Raw genomic sequence first — 24952 nt, 5'->3', positions numbered from 1 at the left:
CAGCACTGATTATTTCTTTAAGGAGTTTTATTTAGCACAAACATGTCAGGTTGCAGCCAAGTCAGAGTAGATGGGGATGCTCCAACAGTCTCAATAGGGAACAGTTCCAGACACAAGGTAGGAATAAACAGATCACAATGACTCAGCAAGGTCTGGGCGGGCACCGACATGAGCTATCCGAGTGTACAGCTCCTCTGCTAAGGCGAAGGAGCGTCGCCCCACTGCTTTTAGCAGTGCAAAGAAGGACAAATAAAATGATAATAACTTGAAGTTATTATAATTTTATATATTCATGCTGCTTCCCAGCTTTGCGGGGCAGGGCAGTGCGGGGCTGCTCTGATGTCAGAGTAGGGGTAAGGAGTAGTGGGCACCCTGTAAGGTGCACAATGACTATTTGGCTGGCCTCATGGGTCGGCCAAACACTCATGCACACTTTGCATGTTCTGCATCCAGGCTGCATTACAGCCTGGGTGGAGAACATGCTCAGGCCACCAGTCCCTGCCTGAGAGCCGAACCACGGCGCTCAGACCAATCACAACGATACATTGCAGCGTTGTGATTGGCAATCGGGAGCTTGGGAGCCCAGAAGCTTCCTGATTGCACAGAAGCAAGGAAAAGGAGGAGGAGATGTGGTGGCTGGCCAGCCGGCTGTCAGGTAGGTACATTTTCTTTTTAAACCTCACAATACCCTGTACAGCCTCAGGCGACCAGTCACCTAATTGCGTATATGCACACTAATGGTCCATTGCCGCTGAAGGTGCCCCCTGATATGGAGGGGAAATTGTACACAATGATGGAAGTGGTGAATGTTGTGCCAGAACTGATGGTCTGGATTGGTCTGATGTGCACAGACCCAGTGGCATGGTTCCGCACAGGGAGGGTAACATCAAGTCAGTGGTAGGAGGATGTGGTACTAGACATCGTTGCCCTTTACATCCCTGTGGTTCACCCTTTCATGAAGCCCAGGCTCATTATGCCTGGGTTGTGAATTTTACGGAGGGATTAGTCTGGTTAAAGAGCAGTACATTATATTGGTAAATGTAGATGTTGTTCTACTCTAGGTACCAGACCTGGTGACTGAGTTCCCTTCAGTGATGGAGATGGAGAAAACATTTGTCTTACCATCTGGACTCCATGTTAACTAGTCAGGGCGAGTTTATTGTCCTTCCGAGTAGTGACTGCAGAGGTGTTAGAAGACACTCCATTGACTTCCGGGCAGTGAACAACACGCACCTTTAAATACCTGGCCATGCAGATATACCATACTGATGATAACCTGCTTTCAGGTACCATCGCTAGAGCATTGGGTCCCCTAAGCAGCTAAGTGGCCTTATGGAGGTTCCCCACTTTATATAATGAAATGGTCATCACTATGAAGAAGGTCCTACTGCTGTGCCTTCCTTCATGATTTTGAGAATCTCCCAGCAGATCTTACACTGTGCTTTTTCAGAGAATTGAATTCCATGGTTACTGCCCCGTTGTAGACTGATGACTGAAGAAGGGTTGTTTTATTATTTTTATTTATTTATTTATTGCATTTGTAAAGCGCATCTATCACCTAAAAGGCATCCTGGCGCTTGCAGACTCAAGACAGCATAAGAAAGGAGGGCGGTAGCAGACTAGAGTTTAGGGTAGAGAAGTGCTTTCAATCTCCTCCTAAACAGGAGGAGATCGGAAATGTGTCTAAGCTCAGCCGGGAGAGCATTCCACAGTTTCGCTGCGGCTACGCCAAATGATCTTCCTCCTCCTTTGATTTTCTTAAACCGAGGTATTGTCACCAACCTAGCAGAGGAGGAGCGTAGGCTGCGGGCTGGAGCATACCATCTAAATTTCCTTTGTAGGCCAGCAGGACCTAGATCATGCAGGGCCTTAAAGGTCAGACAGAGAGACTTGAATTGTACCCTCTGTCTCACCGGGAGCCAGTGTAGCTGGGCCAAGGCCGTAGAGGAGGAGGCTCTCGTCGGCCACCCCAGAGCTAGTTTAGCCATCGCAGACTGGACTCTCTGAAGTCTATCCATAAGAAAGCTTGGAGAGTCCAGGAGCAAGGAGTTACAATAATCTAGCCTGCTGAGCACAGTGCAGCGTACCACCTCAACCCGGGCAAGGGGCGGAAGTAGGGGAAGAATTTTTCTCAGAAGTCTGATGACAGCTAGACAGTCAGCTACTAGTTTTGAAACCTGCGCCTCCAGAGAAAGCTCCGTATTGAACATAACACCAAGGTTACGCACTATCTTCACTGGCTGTACCGCTGAGGAAAAGTCCCCAGGCCAGAAGTTACAGTGTAGAAGAGTTTGCACCCTAGGCCAAGGCAGTATAGCACCTCCGTTTTCTCCGCATTGAATTGCAGTGAGTTGGCTTTCAACCACCCCGCCGCTTCTCGCAGACAGTTATGAAGTTCTTCCAAGGAGGTCGAGTTATCTCCCTCCAGGGACAGAATCAGCTGCGTATCATCAGCGTAGTTGACGATTTCGATGTTATGTTTCTTGATGATTGCAACTAAGGGCCTCATATAAATATTAAACAGCACCGGACTGACTGCTGAGCCTTGGGGAACGCTGTGCAAGATGGTGGAAAAGGTAGCTTGGAAGGGAGGGAGGGCCACAGCTTGTTCTCTGTTCTTGAGGAAGGACTCAAACCACTCCAGGGCCCTGCCAGCAACCCCCACCTCTCTCAGCCTGTCCAGCAGGATTGCATGGTTCACCGTATCGAAGGTGGCAGACAGGTCAAGCAGTATTAAAACACCTGCCTGATCCCTGTCTGCTCGCCAGCGAAGCTCATCCAGCACGGTCACCAAGGCCGTCTCGGTACCATGGGCTGGCCGGAAGCCAAACTGCACTTCCTCCAAGAGTTTGTGTTGCTCGAGATGTCTGGAGAGAGTGCCTGCCACCACCCGCTCTACGATTTTAGCTGGAAAAGGTAGAAGCGAGATGGGTCTAAAGTTCTTCAAGCACTTAGGATCAAGGGTGGGTTTTTTCAGTAAAGGGGTCACCACCGCCCTCTTCCATTGCGAAGGAACCACTCCAGTGGAGAGCGACTGATTACAAACAAACCAAAGCGTGGAAAAAAGCTCGGCCTCAAACTCCTTCCAGATTTTCAATGGGAGCGGATCAAGTGGAGACCCAGATGTAATAACAGAGGCCACTCCCCTAAACTCATCTGCAGTCAGCTGCGGAAATTCCACAAGGGACTGTACTCCTCCTTGTTCGCAGGCCGCTCCAAGATTGTAATGGTGGGAGGGGGGGTGACTTGGCCCTGCTTCAAAGGTCTATCACACTCAGCCAATACCAAGGGGCCTAAGCTATTGACTCTGGATTGTTGCTGATCCACCGCCAAGTCTTCAATAATCTTATTGATTTTATCCTGGAAGAATCCAGCTAGATTCTCACACAGTTCCTGGGAGGGGGGATCTCATTCTTGACACTCTCCGGGCTGATAATGCTATTTAAAATATTGAAAATACTGCGGGAGCTATTCGGGGCATCGGTAATCTTGTTGGAATAATACAATGCTTTAGCTCTATGAATCTCTTTCTTGTATTCTATCCACTTTATTTTCCATGCCAGCCTGTCCCTGTCCAAGTACGCCTGTCTCCACTTCCTCTCCGCTTGCCTGCAAACCAGCCTCAGATTTTTTAGGCTGTCCGTGAACCAGGGAGATGAAGGTCTCCCCCTGCTCTTGTGAATTTTTAAAAGAGCAGTGGAGTCCAAGACTGAGACAATCTTTGAGCAGAGAGCGGCATAGTTTGTCTCAATCTGCAGGTCTGAGGAGAAACACTCATCAACCCTGAACACAGGGGTCTCACCCTTTTTCCGGCCAAGGGATTTCCAATCTCTGCTCACATATTCCCTCACAAGGTTATATGTCCTAATAGCCGAGGTACCTGATTTCAGAAAGAATTTAATTAGGTAATGGTCGGTCCAGGCCATGGGTAGAACATTGCCCACCGTTAGGAGGTTGGTTTCTGAGAAAATCAGGTCCAACCGATGGCCCCCTATAAATATGAGTGTCCTGGGAGCCTCGCTGGAAAAGGCCAAGGCCCTCACATGAACGGGTCAGATTGTAAAGACCTACGTTCAAGGTGCCATTCAGCCAAAGATTAAAGTCTCCAAGGATTACCAGCTGGCTATGTGTAGCAGCCATGTTTGTAAGCAGTTCCAGCAGAGACAGCTGCTGGGATGCGGTAAAGACCCCAGGGGGTCTATAGCAAATGATGCCTGTTAGGAGGTGTCTATGTGCATTCTTGATCGTGAATCCAAATAATTCACAACCATCACATGCATAAAGCTCAAGGACGTGCAAATCCAGAGTGTCTCTAAAAATTACACCCACCTTTCCACCAACCCTAGGCCTATGCCTAATTTTAAAACCTGCCGGGCACGCATCCCCAGCTTCAACCTCGTACTCGGGCACCGTCCATGTTTCCGTCATGCACAGAAAGTCCAGTTTGTGGGCATCAAACATCAATTGTATTTCAACCCTATGTTTAGGCAAGATCTCACGTTTAAAAGCTGACCAACTATAGTGTCATTCCTCAGCAAATCTGACATAGGGAAAGCCGTGTTAGACAGCAGCAAAGACCCCCTGTCAGTACCCTGCTCACCAATATTGGTTAGTTCATCACTGGTGTAGCGTCTTCGATCATCCAGGGTGGCTAGCCCACGCCCCCTCCCCAGAGGGGCAGCATAACTGGCGCTGTACGCATCCTTGGCGCGGACGGGCGCACACATGCTTGCATTAGCGGTGCGCCCGCTGGGCGTGTCTGCTGTGCGGGCACCTCAGTGTGAGCATTTATGGGAGCCCCGGAGGTGTGCAGCCAGGTGATTCAGTAATCACTAGCCTGCGACCTCACTTGATCTTACTTACCCAAGATGGCGGCCAAAGTTCCTTCCTTGCCCCCGAGCAGTGGCTCCTAATGAAGGTTAAGCACAGCTACTTCGAAAAAAAGCAGCGTGGTAGGCACAATGATTAAAAAATTCAACCCCCCACAGTAAAAAACAATTTAGTGCAAATTACGATGAAATTGCGATAACAATTCGGACTTAATTGGGAAAGCTATCTATGCTCCCGGCTCACGCCTCAGGAGTCTGATGTAAACTTCAGGTGCCAATAGTTAATCGTGAACTGGGCGAACTGGATCTAGTGCTAAGCAACTGGCTACGTAGCTCCTGTCTTTGGTTAAGTGGATGGCAGAAGAAAGCACCCCTGAGGTTGTGTTCATGATAGAAACTTATAGCTCATGTCCTTGATGGAAGCTTTTTTGGGTGAAGTCCACCCTGGTCGCGCACTCCTTCTGTTAGACTCCATGGCACTTCATGCCGGAATGAGAAGTATGAAAAGAACAGTGACACTTTTTGCATCCACAGCCAGGATATATTTTTTTGGCTTGCCTGTGTTTCTCAGAGTATGCCGAAACAGAGTCTAGAATGTGGGCCCTGGAAGGGACTACTTTTGTTAGTGACTTGTATGATTCTGGGATTCAGCACAGATGTGATGAAATAAGGTGGGCATGTGATAGTGTAGCAGGACTGTTTCTGGCATATCATCTTCTGACATGCGCTGCATGGATGACCAGGGACTGTGGAGGGGAAAGCACTATCTCCCATATCAATTCTCAAACACAGAGCTGTGAAACGGTTCACTGACAAAATATCGTTGTAAAAAGTATAGAAGTAAAAAATATCAATGAAAAAATATAGAATGCAAAAATATTGACTTCTTATACTTAAACGAGTAAGTACAAAAATGTTGGGAAAAGGGAGGGCGTGGCTAGCAGCCGGCAAGATGGCTGTGTGCTAGAGAGGCTCCGGCGAAGCGGGACCCTCCCGGCAAAATCCATCGACTAATCCGATGCCTTGCTGAGTTGTAGGACACTCTGCGAATGCCGGCGACTGAGCGGCTGAGCCTACAGAAGACGCGGTGACAATCGGTTGCTGCATTCTGGAGTTGAGGGGGTGACGTGGTCTCGGCCTGCACCGCAGTGGAAGCCGGGACCTCAATTGCTCCAAGGCCCCAGGCGGACATGGAGGGGAACGGGCGCAGAGGCGGCAGCCGGCACCGGGGCCCGGACTTGGATCCTACTATCGGCGCCGCGGACATCCGGAAAGCTCCAGGTGTGTCCCGCGCCACAACAGCCAGAGCGGGGCCCTAGAGAACTACACGCGGCGACCCCCCCCTCTCCGGACCAATGAGGCAGTGGGGAGCACTGGTGAGCGAGGGGGCCTGGTGGAAGTGACAAGGCCGTCGTGAGGCCTGACTGCGGCGATAGCGGGGGGCGGCTTTCAAGACCTGCTGCCCCCCCCCCCCTCGAGACAAATCCGAAGGCCGGATCTCGGGCATGGTGGCGGCCCCACAGTGATCGGAGCTCCGAGACTGCACTGGCCATTAAAAAAATATATATATATATACACTGCACAAACCCGGCGTAACCTGCATCAGCAACGGGACCCGACACCCCCCCACAGAAGCCTAAGGGGGAACATCATTTTCGCAGCATTGAACCCGCATTCAACTGGGCGGCGTTATCAGGCCCACCCTTCCCATTGGTCTCGAATACCCTGCTGCTTGCTGAGGATTGCCCCCGCCCCCCGATTTTGGGGGGAGTACTGGAAACGGGGGTCATAAAGAGTTATCCGCCTACGTAACCCGGCAGTGGGCACGCAACAAGGCCTGGTGCGACACGACTCCCGATAAGGCCCCTAGGCTGATCTTACCTTGCCAACATGTCGGGCAGGGGTGCCAGGAACCAGATCTCCCAGGCAAGACTGGACAAATACGCTTATTCGAAGGACTTTCCCCGCTTCCTGCGGGGCAGGGAGCAACGGGGGGCACCGCAGGGACAGATGCTGCCGCAAAAGTGACCTTGGAAGATATTATGGCGGCGCTAACCAATGTACAGACCACGGTAGGCTCTATCTCCACTGATGTCTCCTTACTCAGGGCGGACTTTCAAAAAATCACCACTAGGGTCACGGAAGTTGAAAAGATGACAAAAACCCTGACCACAGAAACAGCAGCCTTGCAAAAAACCGTGACACGCCTAGAGGAAGAAAATAAAGTGTTATTTGACAAGCTGGATGACCAGGAAGAAAGATCGCGATGCAATAACGTGCGCATCCTTGGCATTCCAGAAAGTGAGGGCTCGCAAGCGATGGACCTATATGTTGAGGACCTAATTAAAACACGGCTGCAACCTAAGGGACTATCCACTTTCTTCTCCGTAGAACGGACACACAGGGTGCCGGGTGGCAGGGCCAAACCAGGAGTGCCCCCACCGCCGGTACTAGCCCGTCTGTTCAATTTTCGGGATCGCGACGTGATCCTTCAGACAGCCCGCATCTCCCCACAAATTTGCGTGTTAAACTCAGCAATTTCATTCTTCCCTGACTATACGGCTGCGGTCTCCCGGCACCGTCGCAGTTTCCTTGAAGTGAAGAAGGCGCTGAGAGCTCGGGAGGTGCCTTACTCGATGCTATTCCCTGCTAGACTGAGAGTCGTGGCGGAGGGAAAAATATGTTTTTTTGAGACACCTGAAGAAGCGTATGAATGGCTCGAGGGATGGCGGACGGCGAGCGGCACCCAGCGCAGAAACAAGGATCACCACCGAAGGACTAACGATGAAGCGGCGAACAGTCAGGATCTTTTTCAACAGGATGACGGCCCCTCGCAGAGAGTGGATGCAGACGGCTTGGGCAAAGGATGAACTGGGCCAGTAGGCGACACACTTAAAACACTTTTCCCCTACTGATTGAACTTTTTTGATTATACCGCTCTTGGACGCTGAGCTGAAGAAGACCCTACCGGGAATGGGAGGGTGTACCCTCGCGTGGACCTCTTACCCCTTACACGCAAGTACATGTTCTGGGTTGGGAAGAAGCAATCTGCTGAGTTGGGGTGGCGGGCAGTTGAAAGTCCGTTAGGCAGGGAGGCAGGGAGGTGGGTGGGCTCCAGGGTTTGGGTTCATTTTGTTTTTTGTTTCTTTGTTGCAGTTTTGTTTAACGTTGGCAAGACAGCGTGGTCTCTACAACTTGACTGGTCCTGGCCTGACATGGCACACTCACTACCCCCTCATACATCCCACACCCCCGATGGCTACCGACACACACCACACTAATATCGATAGTGTGACCCTTATGAAACCAGTGACGCCGCTTACACTGTTGACGTGGAATGTGCACAGATTGGGCGTCCAAATTAAGCGTGGGTTGGTGTTAAGGTCACTAAAGTGACAGGCCCCCAATATGGCACTCCTACAGGAGACTCACCTCACGGGTTCGGCATGCAGGGCGATGGATACATTGGGGTACAAAATGATAGTGCATTCACCACTGGGTCAAGGGGCACAGGTATTTTACTATGAAAAAACTCACTAAACACGACGATCAGGGACGATTTGCAGCGGTACATAGTCAGTGGGAAGGCAGACTCCTTAATGGGGTGTCGGTCTATGTTCCTCCCGCGCTACACACGGTGGCACTCCCGGCCCTTAGTGAATTCATCTTATCTCTTCCGGAGTCAGACCTCCTCATCAGGGGTGACTTTAACGCGGTGATGGATGTAGAGATGGACCGACACCCAGTGTGGCAGCAGTCGTCTGGGATTTCCCGCCTACAGAGTTTTGCAGAGGCGTTAGGCCTAGTAGATGCATGGAGACAACAGCACCCAGAGACGAAGCAATACACTTTCCACTCCTCTGTTCACAATAGTCTCTCAAGCATAGATTATTTTTTGACTTCGGAGTCCTGCCTACCGCACATACCTGACGTAGCTATAAGACCCAGGGGGGTAGCTGACTACTCACCAATAGTGTTGACTAATGCCTCACATCACACCACCCACAAACGACTTTACCCTATTTACCCAGGATACCTGCGGGTCCCTCAGGTGCGGAAGGAGTTACACCAGACTACAAAGCATTTCTTTACTGAAAACATAACCTCAGTCACCTCCGCAACCACCCTCTGGGAGGCATAAAAGACAGTACTGCGAGGGCAGGCTATAGCCGCGATCACAGGTTTCAAGCGATCCAAACACCTGGAACTAACGACTTTAGAGCACGAACTACAATTAGCAGACACCGCACACTCCAATGACCCCACACCCAAAAACGCGCGCACTCTAGATTTAAAACAACAGCAGCATAGGAAATATCTTAGGCAAGAGACGAAGGCGTCCCTGGCAGCGACTAGGCACAGGATATATGAAGTGGGCGACAAAGCGGGGAAGTTATTGGCCTGGCTTGGCAGGAAAGAGCGTAGCTCCAGAACGATTGCATGTTTACAGACGGCGGAGGGCCAGGTTGTATCAGAACCCGGCGCCATAGCACATACACTAGCAGAGCACTTCCGGATGGTATACACCTCCTCTTCGAGCGCCACACTGGGGGACGCAGAGGATCTATTGCAAGCCATAGAGATGCCGAGCCTGGACTCGGAGGCTATGGCAGAGTTGGAGTCGGACCTAACCTTAGACGAAATAGGCGCGGCCATTAAATCCTTGCAGTCCGGAAAAGCATTAGGACCCAACGGAATTCCAGTGGAACTTTACAAACGCTTGGCGGAGTCCCTCGGCCCGCTCCTACTTGCAATGTATAATGATAGTCGTGCCCAAGGTATATTACCGGTGGACCAACGAACGGCCACGATTGTGGCGATTCTTAAACCTGGCAAGCCCCCTTCGGAATGTCACTCGTACCGTCCAATATCATTGCTCAATGCGGAAGTTAAAATCCTAGCTAAATTACTCGCTAATAGACTACAGGCACACTTGCCCGATTTAATTCATCCAGACCAGTCCGGCTTTATGCCCAACAGGAACACTGCACTCAATCTTCGACGTCTGCATAGTGTTTTGGCTAGGAAGCATTTACTAACTGAACCTTCGGCAGTCCTGTCATTGGACGCAAAAATGGCGTTCGACATGGTGGAATGGGGTTATCTCTTTGCAGCGCTTCGGCGCTTAGGTTTCGGCCCGAACTTCTGTGCATGGGTTCGGCTCCTCTACACGGCTCCAGTGGCACATGTAGCGGCCAACGGTCATTTGTCAGGGACAATACCGCTAACGAGGGGGACCAGACAGGGATGCCCCTTGTCTCCACTCCTGTTTGCATTAGTGTTGGAGCCCCTGGCGGCCAGGGTCAGGCAAGCCCCGTTACTGCGAGGTGTACGTTGGACGGAGGACTGGGAGGACCGCATCTCCCTCTACGCCGATGATATCTTGATATATCTCACGGACCCTGAGAGCTCGTTACCAGCACTCCTTGACATCTACCACACTTTCGGGCCCATATCCGGATATACAATCAATTGGTCCAAGTCAGTTCTATAACCCTTGAGTAGTCCAAATCCTAGGCTCCCCACGAATTGTCCCTTAACACTCGGTCGAGACTCCTTTAAATACTTGGGCATTAACGGTATCCCTAACCCGTCCGCATTCCTCGACAACAATTTGACCCCCCTCCTGGAGCGCCTGCGAAGGGATGTGGTCCATTGGGCAGCTCTACCCCTGACATTACTGGGGAAAGCAGCATTATTTAAAATGATGGCCCTGCCCCGCTTCTTATACACACTAGAAAATACACCCTTCCCAGTGCCATTGCAATATTTTAAACAGGTGGCGGCTCTGGTGTCCACGCTCCTATGGGGTAACTAACCACCGCATGTTGCACAGACAAAGCTGCACCGTAGCTGGTATGATGGCGGAATAGCGCTCCCCAATGTCCAATTTTACTAGTGGGTGGCTCATCTTAAGATCATTAACCAATGGCTTCACGTCCACCACACAGACCCGGCATTTATGGCTGATTGAGCACAACTAGGGATGGACAATATGTTAGCGACCCTATACAACCTGAAACGTGCTAGAAGGGCCAACGCGACACACAGTCACATTATGGTATATGGCGCAGGCCCGTCTGGGGTGGAAGGGGGTCATTACCAAACTTACCCCACTCTGGGACTCGAAACAGTTCGGCACACTTCGGAATAGTAAGGGATTCCGGCACTGGGATGCCATTGGTATTTCCACAGTGGACGACCACTGGGAAGGAGGAGCGGTCATTTCCTTCGATAGGCTGCAGCAACAGTACGAACAGGCACCCACCGAAACATTTCGCTACCTACAAATCCGCCACCCTCCCATGACACTCCTACTGCAGGACACTGATATACCTGAGGTCTCCCCTTTGGAGGATAGACTCCTTACAGATTTCATGCAAAAACGAGCCACATCACTCACGTACCGTAAGTTGCTCAGTAACATTCCTGATCCCACGACATCCCTAAAAAGAAAATGGGTCGCAAATATTCAGGACATGGACGAGACGGAGTGGCAGGAGGCCCTGGCCTCGCCCCGTGAGGTGGGAATCCCGGCTAGACTTAGGTTGGTGCAACTCAAAATTCTTCACCGTTCCTACCTCACTAGGCCTACACTTTATAAAATTGGCAGAGCGCAACACCCATATTGTCTACGCGGATGCGGGGAGGAGGGTACTTTTTTCCATACTGTTTGGGACTGTTCATTTATGGTGGATTATTGGCGCAAAGTCCTTCGTACGATATCCCAGACCCTACACGTCTCTTTATTACCTGAGCCGAGGAGATGCCTCCTTAACATATGGGAACCAAATGATCTGACGATGCATGGTCAAACTTGGGCGACACTGGGCTTCATGGTTGCAAAACGTAACATAGCACAAAAATGGGGAGCCATTGACCCACCACTATTGGGGTCTTGGTGTAGGGACATGGATGTCATAATGATCACGGAAAGAACGGTTTATGTAAACAGAAATTGCCCTGGAATTGGACAAAGGTGTGGTCGGCCTGGAACACTTATGAATGGGACATATGCGAGCCTATTACTGATGTAGACCAAGATGACTCTGATGATGATGAATCAGGGGATGATTAATCAGGTGGGATTTGGGGTGTTATACCTCAGATTGTTACTAAATACCAGAAATGTGACTCTGCAGTGGTATAGTCATTGCCGGATTTGTCGTATTAAATGTGATGTGGACCTTTTTTTATATGAAGACAGCTGTTCTTTTACATGTTGTAAAACCAATAAAAACATGTTTAAAAACAAAATGTTGGAAATAATATATGGGCCTATTACGATGGCGGGCAGCCTTTTTCTGCCCGCCACTGTAGCGGGAAACGGGGCCGACCACCATAGGTGCAGCGGTCCCACCATGCAAATTAGGATGCCACAATTGCAATTGCATTGCATTGTGGTGGGTGGTGCTGTAAGCAGCACCCGCCATAATGCAATATATGCATGTTGCACATTTGCATGCACAACATGGCAGGCAACATGGGGTGCCTGCCACATTGTGCATGCCAATGTCGGGGGGTACAATGGGTACCCCCGAAATGCACCCCCAACCCCCTCAACCTCTGAGGGCCCACAACGGCCTAGTTTTCCATAGCGGATTTTCCGCCATGGAAAGCCCTGCACTGCCGCCCATCATAATATGGATGGCGGTGTCTTGCAGACACCGCCACTATATCTGAGCCCTTTTCCGCCCGGTCGCCTGTTTGCACATGTACATACACCCAATCTAGTAAGCAGATCGAACTATCGTGCAAGTTTAAATACTAGACTCAGTAAACTGTGTATGAATAAACATCTATGACTCAAACTTGTGAGAAAATGCATATTCACAATTTCTGAGACCTGTAGAAAGATAAACCTTGCACACACACATGATTACATTTAACCCCTACATTCTGAAAAATAGTGAATCAATTTTGGAAATACAGTCAGATATTCAAACCAATCAGAACCTTACGCCTGAAAAGTTTGAGGCCTATTTGTTCAGGTGACTTTGTTTTAGGAAACAGTAACCATTACGATCTTATCAATATACAGTACCAACTCTCACGGTTTGTGATTGCAATTCATCACTGCATCAAGCAAAATTCCAATAGATATTTTGGAGTGTTCTCTCCTGAAATATTGCATTATTAGTTGAATATTTAAAGTTGTCAGGCTCAAGGGCAAAGGGCGTTTAAAATAATGTTCTATTCAAAACATGCTTTGGAAGCAGAATGAAGTGCTTACTAAAATAAAGTAGGCTGTAAGAAGTAGAATAAATAATTTACATTCTCAGTGAAAAGAATTAGCATCTCTTAAGAAAATGTTATCTGAATTCTGGGAAGAGGTGTTTGAACGTAAAGTGGTGGAATCGCCCACACTTTATATTCTTGGTTATGATAGTACATTTGATTTATGTATAGAAGAGGAATCATGTTTCTTTATTGGTACAGCGGTCTACAGAATAATACTGGTAGCTCACTGGAAAGATGTAGATCCACCGACCTTTCAAATGTGGTTAACTCGCTTCCTAGGGGTGTATAACAAGGAAAAAGCTAGCTATGCTACTACGGGTAGATGCACCAGAATACGTGGTAGTAAGATCTGGTCCCCAATAGCAGCCTGGAGTACGACCATAAGAAATGTATAAGATAAAATGTGCTTATTATAATAAAATATGTATTTTATTGAGTGGTTGGAATATAATGATTGTAATGAATTGGACTGTATATCTTAGCCTTTGTACTATTTGGTAAAATTCTCTTTTTTATATCTATATATATAAAAACGAATGTATGTCTGTCTGTCTTTCTGTTTGTCCTTTATGCATTCCTACACCATTCATCCGATCGCCATGAAACTTTGGGAAGTTGTTGAGTACACTCCCGCGAAGGTTTCTGGTATAAATTATTTTAAAAAAATGTAAATATCGGCCCCCCAGGGCCCTCATAATCTTTCAAATACTGAATTTTCCATTTACGGAATACCAGGCGAAGCGACAACGTATAAGTCCATCGATACTGTGAAGAATCAAAATGAAGTTGTCAATTACCCAACGGAATTCTTGAATTCACTGGATTTGCCAGGTATGCCACCACACATTTTAACATTGAAAATTGGCGTGCCGATCATTCTTCTCCGAAACATCAATCCACCACGACTTTTTTAATGGTACAAGACTTTCGGTGAAAAAGATGATGAACAATGTCATCGAAGCTACAATTTTGAATGGAAAATTCAAGGGAGAAGATGTACTGTTGCCACGTATTCCAATGATCCAAAAAGATATGCCTTTTGAATTCAAACGTTAACAGTTTCCGGTGCAACACGCTTTTGAAATGACCATCAACAAAGCACAAGGACAATCGCTGCAAGTGTGTGGACTAGATTTGGAGAATCCGTGCTTTTCACATGGACAACTGTATGTGGCCAGCTCAAGCATCGGAAAACCTTCTGATTTATTTGTGTACGCACCAGACGGAAAAACAAAAAATATTGTGTATCCACAAGCATTCGGATAAATAAATAGAATTAAAACGACACTTTGAAATGTTTTCCATATTAAAATGGATAAGTTTAAATAAAAATGACACAATGTAAATTGAATGTCATCATAACGAGTTTCTTTGAATTTCCTTTCTTCTGAGATCGCAGCAACGCGCGACGGGCAAGCTAGTCTTTTTATAAATTAGATATCTGCATGTTTTTTTCATTCATCTGTATATGTATTTATTGGAGTTGCTTAATAAAAACATTTTTTTTTAAATCAGTGAAAAGAATGTTTGAATCTTTCAAATATATTTGCATATAAATAAATCTAGATGAGAACATTTGCATAGGCTGTCCTGGTAATCCCGAAAACCTGGTGTGAGTGTCCAGTCAGGGCTAAAATAGTGGATGGAGCAGGAAGAGGAGCCAACGGATTACACAGCCCTCGCCTGCCTTCCATATCTTTTGCTGTATATCAGATTTATCCTGTTACCAACGTGCCTTTATCCTCTTCTCGACATTTCACAGTGCAGCACTGTTTCTTCAGACACTTCTCTCACGATAATGACAAATGGGAAAAAAAATCTCTAATACATTGGTAGCTATCTTCACTGGAAAAACTTCAGAACGTTTTTCCTGAACTGGGCAGGCTGTCTAAGCAGAAGCGGAGCAGCTAAACAGGGACAGTAATTATCTCACTGCCTACATCCACCTGGAGGATTCAAGATGCTAGTCTGGGCCATTGGCTCACTTCCGGGAAAGAGATGACAGCTGTTCCTGAGAGTTCGCACCACACGTGTATACACAAAGATCTCAACGTAGGGCTGTCAGTCTGTGCCCATAGCCTCCTGAGGGTCCGGCTTTAGCGCTGGTGGTGCCCAGTGTGACACTGTTAGTTGGCGCCCCCGCCCAAAGACCACTCCACCATGGATTCTCTCACTAGCACCCTTTAACAGTGACCAAGTCTCATTAACCACTCTCTCTATCAGATGCATTGAATTAGTTATATACCGCCACTGATACCAGGAAAGGATATCAGAGCACTTTGCATTACACACACATTAGACAGAGACAATCAAGAATAGGTGTGTAAATTAGCTTATAGGAAATGTTACATAAGCCAAAGGACTAAACGAGTAGGAATCACATGTCAGCCATACAGGTAGGCCGCTTAGTGTAGGAGTGCTTGGTGTGGAGAAGCACAAACTCAGAGTCGAAAAAGAAGCAGCATAGTTGGGAGTTTTCTTTAATATTAAGAATAGATTTCTACCCAAATTGACCCTTTTTTCAACATTAATCCATGCTCCAATGGGTACTCATAGTACGGTCCGGGGACCTCCAGCGGCCCGGCAGGCCTTCCTTGGCAGCCCGCGGACCTTGCAGGTAATGTACTCATGGCCCCCCAGAGAGAAAGAGAGAGAGAAGGAGAGAAAGTGGAGAGAGCGAGAGAGGGGGGAGTGAAGAGAGAGAGTGGAGAGATATAGCGGAGAGAGAGTGGAGAGAGCGAGAGAGTGGAGATAGTGTAGCGAGAGAGACTGACTGAAAGACTGAGATACTGACTGACTAAGAGACTGACTAAGAGAGAGACCGACAGAGAGAGAGAGACTGACTGAAAGAGAGACTGACTGACACAGAAAGAGAGAGACTGACTGACAGAGAGAGACTGCCTGACTGAGAGAGTCTGACTGACAGAGAGACTAACTGACTGACTAAGAGAGAGAGAGACTGACTTAGAGAGACTGACTGAGAGAGAGACTGACTGACTGACTGACAGAGACTGACTGGCTGAGAGAGAGAGAGACTGACTGGCTGAGAAAGAGACTGACTGGCTGAGAGAGAGACTGACTGACTGATTGAGGTAGAGAGAGACCGACTGACAGAGAGAGAACAACTGACTGAGAGACTGACAGAGAGAGAGTGAGAGAGAGAGCGAGACTGACTGACAGAAAGATGGAGACTGACTGACTGACTGACAGAGACTGACTGAGAGAGAGCGACTGACAAAGAGAGAGATTGACTGACAGAGACTAACTGACTGACTGAGAGAGACTGACTGAGACTGACTGACTGAGAGAGAGACTGGCTGAGAAAGAGACTGACTCGCTGAGAGAGAGACTGGCTGGCTGAGAGAGAGACTGACTGACTGATTGAGGTAGAGAGAGACCGACTGACTGAGAGACTGACAGAGAGAGAGAGAGAGAGAGAGAGGGCGAGACTGACTGACAGAAAGATAGAGACTGACTGAGAGAGAGCGACTGACTGAGACTGACAAAGAGAGAGATTGACTGACAGAGACTGACTGACTGAGAGAGAGAGACTGACTGAGATTGACCAACATAGACTGACTGACTGAGAGAGACTGACTGAGACTGGCTGACTGAGATAGAGACTGACTGACTGACAAAGAGAGAGTGACTGATAGAGAGACTGACTGACAGAGAGAGAGAGACTGACTGACTGACAGACAGAGAGAGACACTGAATGACTGGGAGAGAGAGAGACTGACTGACTGAGAGAGAGACTGACTGACTGACTGAGACTGACAGACAGAGAGAGACTGACTGAGACTGACTGAGACTGACAGAGAGAGACTGACTTACAGAGAGACTGACAGAGAGAGAGAGAGAGAGAGAGACTGACTGACTGACAGAAAGAGACTGACTGAAAGAGAGAGAGACTGACAGAGAGAGAGAGAGAGACTGACAGCCAGAGAGAGACTGACTGACAGGAGAGACTGCCTGACTGAAAGAGACTGACTGACAGAGAGAGACTGACTGACAGAGAGAGAGGGAGACTGACTGACAAAGAGAGCGACTGACTGACAGAGAGAGAGACCGTGATGGAATTGGGGTCAAAGCGTGTATGAAGCTATGCAATGCCTCTTAAGATTGCTATTGTCTGCTAACAAAAATGTATTATCAAAATGTGCTCTTTGTAGTTGCACCCGTTTTTTAAATACAGGATTGTTGCATTGTCTAATGTTTTGAAACAGGTTTGATTCTTTTCTCTAGTCCTGCCCCTCACTGACCCCACCCCTACTGGTGCGGCCCTCGGCCACAAACCACACTGTAATTTTGGCTGCTGACAGAAAGTTTGCGAGTACCCATGCTCTAATGTATACTTTGCAGTGTGTATGCAGCTCTATGATCAATCAATCACTCATGCCATTTGTATAGCGCACTACTCACCCGGGAGGGTCTCAAGGCGCTTGGGGGGAGGGGTATGCTACTGCTCGAACAGCCAGGTCTTGAGTTGTTTCCTGAAGGCGAGATGGTCCTGGGTCAGTCGAAGGTGGATGGGGAGGGAGTTCCAAGTCTTGGCAGCCAGGTAAGAGAAGGATCTTCCTCCGGCGGTGGCTCTTCGGATGCGTGGTACGGCTGCGAGGGCGAGGCTGGTGGACCGTAGCTGGCGGGTGGGCGTGTAGAAGGTCAGGTGGTCGTTGAGGTACTTGGGGCCCAGGTCGTGGAGAGACTTGTGTGCGTGGGTGAGGAACCGGAACGTGATCCTCTTGTCGACGGGGAGCCAGTGCAGGTTCCTCAGGTGGCTGGAGATGTGGCTGCGTCAGGGGACATCCAGGAGTCGGGCGGAGGCGTTCTGGATGCGCTGGAGTCTTTTCTGTAGCTTGGCTGTGGTTCCGGCGTAGAGGGCGTTTCCGTAGTCCAGTCGGCTGGTGACGAGTGTCTGGTTGACAATCTTCCTGGTCTCGGTCGGGATCCAGCGGAAGATCTTGCGAAGCATACGCAGGGTGTTGAAGCACGATGAGGAGACGGCGTTGACTTGTCTGGTCATCGAGAGGGAGGGATCCAGGATGAAGCCCAGGTTGCGTGCATGGTCGGTTGGCTTGGGTGCGGTGCCCAGGGCTGGGGGCCACCAGGAGTCGTCCCAGGCGGAGGGCGAAGATCCCAGGATGAGGACTTGCATCTTGTCCGAGTTCAGTTTCAGGCGGCTGTCCTTTATCCACTCGGCGACGTCTTTCATCCCTTCGTGTAGGCAGGTTCTGGCGGTGTCGGGGTCTCTGGTGAGGGAGAGGATCAGCTGGGTGTCGTCGGCGTAAGAGATGCTGTTGAGGTTGTGCTGGCGTGCGATGGCTGCGAGAGGTTTCATGTAGATGTTGAAGAGGGTGGGGACGAGTGAAGATCCTTGCGGGACGCCGCAGATGACTTCGGTGGCCTCGGAGCGAAACGGGGGGAGGCGGACTCTTTGTGTTCTTCCGGCGAGGAACGAGATGATCCACTCCAGTGCCTTCTCTTGGATACCGATTTTGCTGGGGCGCTGGACTAGGGTGCGGTGGCAGACCGTGTCGAACGCAGCGGAGAGGTCCAGGAGGATGATGGCCACTGTTTCCCCCTTGTCGAGCAGGGTCCGGTGGCGGGAGCGGGGCGGCGAATGGAATCACAGGGGGGCGGGGCCGTAGGGAGGCAGCGGCGGGAAATTCCAAGAAGCAGCGGGCAGCGGGAAATTCCCAGGAGCAGTGGGAAATTCCCAGGAGCAGCGGGCAGCGAGCGAAGGAATCTGCAGGCAGGAGGCGGCAAAGGCAGGCAGGAGCGGCAGCAGTGAGTGGGGCGACCAAGCCCTGTGGAGGGCTGAGCGGTCACACTCTGTGGTCCCCTTAAGTAAGGAGCCGGGAGGGAGGAGCAGCTGGTGGCGGGAGCGGGGCGGCGAATGGAATCACAGGGGGGCGGGGCCGCAGGGAGGCAGCGGCGGGAAATTCCAAGAAGCAGCGGGCAGCGGGAAATTCCCAGGAGCAGCGGGAAAATCCCAGGAGCAGAGGGCAGCGAGCGAAGGAATCTGCAGGCAGGAAGCGATGAAAGTTAATCCATCACTGTTCTATATTAGGACTTTAAGTTATAAATTGCAAGTAACAAAAGGATGTCTCTTTTCAAATCAGTAACCTGCTAATCTATTTTCATTATATGCCCTCTTTAATCTACATGGTACACGTTCTTTACTGCAGGCATATTAACCATCTGCAGTACCTTCACATAACTCAAAACATCAACTATACAAAACTCCAATCTCACTCCAAAAAGAACATTAATCACAGGAGTTAACTTGGCATTTTTGTGAGGCCTGGTATTTGCTGGAGGAAAGTAACGCAGCCGCAGGTGCTTTAAAAACAAAATAAACTTGAAAACACAGCCCACCGAGGAAGCCAGCACCCAGTGCAGTGGCACCGGTCGCACCGCCTTAGAGCCAGCCCTGCGGCTCCTGGCTTACAGGCCACAGACTTAATGAATGATGTATGAGAAGATGCCTTTGGCAAGCACAGCCAATAATAATATTTATTTCACCTTGCTTTTTATAGAGCAATTCATGCTGTATTTCTGCAGTGTCTAGGAGCTTTAAATGCGGATGTTGCTATTACACAATTAAATGGTAATCAATCTACTGGCATAGAATGGGAGGGTGTGCTGTGTTGGTTGAATTTAAATGTGTTATCTGGAGTGTTGTGTGTTGATTTAGATACCGTATATAGGTTTCCCGATTTATGCCCTTATACGGCCACAATTCGTGTTGCCCATATTTAGGCATAGAAATCCTACCCTTGTTTAGGCATTATCCATGCTAACCAAATACAGGCATGGCCACTTACATCCGTCCATCAACGTCACAACGAGTTCTCGGAAAACCAAACTCTTAAGCCTTTAGGACTTCCCCTTGCTTGGATTATTGATTTCTCCAAGAACTCATATGCATGAAAATCTATTCCTTAGGTGTTCATTCATGATGTTCTTCTGCCCAACTTTTACGTCAACACTGGCTTTCCTAAACACCTTCGAGGTATAACTATACCTTCACTTGTCATGGCAAACCACGGTTCGGCTGCCTACTTGCACAACGCGGCTCACAATGGCAAGTTTGGAAGGAAGTCAAGTCCCCGCCTGACACACTGACCAGACGCTGTCATCCTCCTCGCAGAGAATCCAGCTCCAGTGTTTCTAACTCCCCTGTCTGGGTGTTAGAGATCGAGACCCGGAAAGAGATTCCAACCTCTCTCATTCGAAAGGTATGGAGCACACTAGAACCTAGAGGGACTCTTGGCAACTCTGGCAAAACTAAACTATAGCTAGCTATACTTTAGAAACAGCACCTACTTCTTACCAAACCATGCTATTGCAGTATTATCTAATCTTACTGCTAACGCTGTACGTATTATACTTCGCATTCTATCTTTTGATTGTAGCAGTTCATATCTCGTGCACGAGAAATAAGACTGTTCAATAAAGCGTTTTTATTGAAACACCTGTCTATTTCTGTGTAAACTCTGTAGAAACGAAGCATGCAAGATTGACTGAGTGAAACTGTTATCTATTGTTTCCACGATTCTGAGACTGTTCCGATACAAAGGAAAACAAAGTTGTCATGTTTATGCGGTTGTACAAAACTAATCCCTTCTTGTTTATTTCGAGACGTTTCTAGTGACCTCTGAGTTAGCTGGCACACACAAGTAATTAAGTTTAATGTACTCACTAGAGGCATACTGGCCTCAGTCCTATGCCACAAGTATAGGGGATACTATTCCAATGCGCAGAGCCTATCAGGGATATAGGAATTACACTACAGGAGATCACAGCAGATACCAGCATAGTTCTTATGCCCATTGAATAAAGTGGAATGAATAGCAGAGTACTATTGCAGGGGTTGCATTCGCAGTCGCTGAAATGCTGAACTGATGTAATTGACTACAATGATTGGGTTATCGAGGTTTCATTAAAAAAACGCCAACAGTAACTCCTAGGATTATCATTCTAATCAAAGTCTAATGACACCAAAATCATCCTATCCTTTCACTATGGCTGTGTCAAAAGAGGCCGGGGACTGTAGAAACTGTCCCTCAACTCCCCTGTCATTGGCAAAGATGTAACAGGCTGACACATTTCACTGTAGACATTAAAGTCTGTCTTTTTTGTCTATAACCTGTGTCTGAGGATGTAGAAGAGTCAGGTGCGCAACACCCATTGGCCTCAAAGGGCTTCAGCCCCCCCGTCGTGTGTGGCAGCCCGGAATGAGACACTTCCCGGGCCCGCTCATAGCCGCACCCGAGCACTTCACAGGTCTTTAAAAGACCTTGTGCATGTTAACGGGCTTTGTTGTTGTTTCACCCTTTCTAAGAGCCCCTGCAGCTCGACTCTGCCGATTGCCTAAAGATTCAGCCCCCCCCCCCCGAAATTTTTTCTTAGCCCCCCCGAAATTTTACTCTAGTTGCTCCTCTGAGAAGAGTTCTATGCTGCGCTGGGCCTCCTCCATTATAGACATGGCAAAGAAGCTGTTCTTCATGGTTCTGACTAGTGGCAAATACAATTTTATAAAAAACAGGATCAACAAAAATGTCTCAGAACAGTTTGCACAAGATGAGTTTGTACCAAATTACAAAAAGGTAAAAGTCAAATGCGAGTAATGAAGCTTCACTAACCATAACTAAAGCCTTAAACATTTGAGCTGGAATCAGATGGCATCAGGCCTAGCCACCCTCTGGCATCCTGATGAGGTGTGTGTAACGTAAAAGGTCCAAGGGTTTACCTTGTTGATGGAATCCTTATCTTTGAATGCCAAAGGGCCGGCTTAGCTTAACATTTTCTATCCAACTGAAAGCAGATGAAGCAGAAATCCAGGAAAGCATTAAAATGGTAAATGTGGGGCTTGGCGGTCCCCTAACGTCATTCAGAGGTGCGGAAACCACTGGATTCCTAGTAGTCCATCTGTCACGGAGGAATCAGCTTCTGCATGTTTGAAGGCCCACCCTATAAAGGGCGGTCCTTCTGGTGTAGATTTTTCTTGTTCCTGTCTGAGTCTACACAGGACCAGTACAGAAAAATCAGACATGTTCCTAATGCATCATCATTGATTTTCTTTTTTTTTGCTTCTACAAATCAAAAAAATGTCGGCTGGCCCCCAAGACAGTGGTTGGCAGCCATACATTTTTCATCAAAAGTGCTCACCCCATGCCAGTGGAAGCACTTGCAGCAAGAATGCGGAACACAGTGATGGGAACTTTGAACGTGCCTCCCAGTTCTTGACCAGAATTGCACAGGCAGGCCACTACAGTGGACTGGATGACCATACAGATTATTGTCAATAATGGAACCACGCAGAACAGCTTCAGGCTTTGATTGCCTGCTGAATGGATGGTTGTTGATTGGAGGCAGATGCATTCCACAGGCCTCCTGAGAAAAATTGCCATTGAAGCAATTCTATGGCTTACTTTAGTATAAAAGTCCACACAAGAGGAAGGTGCACTGGATAGAAGTCAAACAGGAGACACACTTGTAGTTCGAAAAAGTTCTTCTTTTTATTTAATCTTGTTAGTTTTAAAACCGTCAAACAGCCAACACATTTTGTTCCCTAGTGCCACAGGAACTTCGTCAGGGCTTTCTGGAAATATCAATTAATATATGGAAAACTAGAATATTTCAAGGTCGGTCAAATACAGATGTTTATGAGCACATGTATGATTCAATCAATTTTGAAGGATCCGCGTAATTCTGGATCAAACAACAGGTTTCAGAAAGGCTCACATACTTTCAAGCAATCTTTCCCAAAGTTTCTTTAAACAGATTCTTGATAAAATAAAACTATAATCCAATATTAATCACCAGGTAGAAGCATGGACTCATAAATAAAAGAACAGCCGGGGGTGAGTAGGACCTGTTGTCAATATCTTAATAAATTGAAACTTATATCCAGCGAAAATCACAAAATTGGAGCATGGGCTCGTAAATATAAAGACACACGGGTGTAAGTAGAACCTGCTGTCGATATCTTAATAAAAATAAAAACAGTATCAAATGGTAGTCACAAGGTTGGAACATAGATGTAGTAATCTGCTTCTTATATAATGCATCTCCCTGGCCCTGGTTCTCTGCCTGATGCTCTAGCTATATGATGTCATTTGGAATGTTATGGATGTTTGTACTTGAAGGGGGAGCAGTTGGAGAAGATGAGCTGAGCAGCCAGGAGGCTGCTCCTGGTGGGGCTTATATTAAGGCTTACATTGGAACTTACTAAGTTGTAACCTAATGAATAAAATACTACCTACAAGAGCTGTCTACGAGACTTCATTGATTTCTACAATAGACTCATAAGTCCAAAGACCCACAGGTATAAGTAGGACCCGCCATCAATATCATAGCTACCAGGGCAGTGTGGTGGCTTGCAGTGGCATAGATGGTTACATCTATGACGCTGCAAGCCACCACGCTGCCCGGTAGCTGTTCGTTCATTCGTTTTGCGAACTTGACGGCGGGTGACGGTTGATAGACAGAAACCGGTCCTAGGATGCTTGATTCCGGTCCAGGGAAGACATGGCTTGGCAGTTTGGGCTGGACTTTTCCCATGAGGCACAGGGTCAAGGCTGATTTGCATATGGCCATGTCTGAACTGGGGTGGTGTGGTGAGCAAAAAAACGATGGATTTAGGCCCAGATCTCTGTACTGGGGTGAATGTATGACATTGTTCTGCATTCTGTCCATCAACTGTTATTTTTGCAAGGGGAACTGAAAGCATCATATAAAAAACTTTGGGCCTCTATACTTCCAAAAATGTAACGCAAACACTATATATGAATGCTTGCGACGAGAAGGACAAACATCTATCTTCTCTTATCTTTACAAGAAGACCACAGCACACAAGTCCTTTTCGAGATACAGACAAATAACTGGGAATGCCCTCCCTCCTCGTAAGAGAAATGTCCAATCTTCAAATCACTCCGACAGAGCTTGCTCTTTGAAAAAACACTTTTATGTGACTGTATTCTCTCATGGGTTTTGTCTCCACCTTGAGTATACTTGCATACTAATTCCCTCTAATTTCTAACACGTTCTTAATGGTGTCATTTATTCTTTGCAGATCACCTCTGACCTTCGGCCAGGGACCTGATCTCTCCCCCAGTAGTGCCTCCGTTCTGCCGCTGTCACTGACAGGGAACCGGTAAGGTTCAAGCCTGCCTCTGCTGCTTCTTGCCTCGTTCTGCCTGCCTCCTTGTGCCCGTTTTTCTTTCCAACTGTCCTTGTATAGTCCTTGTATTGTAGGTGTGTAAGTATTGCTGTTTTTAGTTATAATTTAATATTGTGGACACAGTTTTATTGTTGTCACTGGTTTCTGTGTTTCTCGTTGCCTGCTGCTGCTCCCCCTTGGCCCCTGCCCCCTGCACCTCATGCTCTCGCCTCCCAGCTGAGCTTTCCCTCCCTCCTACCCTATTTAATGGCGTCCGCTGCTGAGATGAACGAGTAAGACTTCTGACCTCGGTCAGGGACCTGCTCTCTCTCCCCCAGTAGAGCTTCTGATGTTCTGCCGCTGCCACTGCCAGGGAACCGGTAGGGTTTGAAACTGCCTCTGCTGTCTCCTGCCCCATTGTGCCCGTTATTTCGTTCCGGCTATCCTTGTATAGTCCTTGTATTGTAGGTGTGTAAGTATTGCTGCTCTTAGTTTTTAGTTTTAACTAAATACTGCTGTCACTGTTTTATTGTTGTCACTGGTTTCAGCGCATTTCTCGTTTTATGCTGCTGCTTCCCCATGGCTCCTCCCCCTTGCCCCTTACGCTCCCACCTCCCAGCTGAGCTTTCCCTCCCTCCTCCCCTATTTAATGGCTGTGCAGCCACGTGCAGCTAGCTCACCACTGTCATGCCAAAAGCACGCCAAAGGCAGACCT

Source organism: Lissotriton helveticus, chromosome 1_1 (assembly GCF_964261635.1).
Source record: "Lissotriton helveticus chromosome 1_1, aLisHel1.1, whole genome shotgun sequence".
Taxonomy (NCBI): domain Eukaryota; kingdom Metazoa; phylum Chordata; class Amphibia; order Caudata; family Salamandridae; genus Lissotriton; species Lissotriton helveticus.
The sequence above is the reverse complement of the archived record's forward strand: the minus strand, read 5'-3'. Positions refer to the sequence as shown.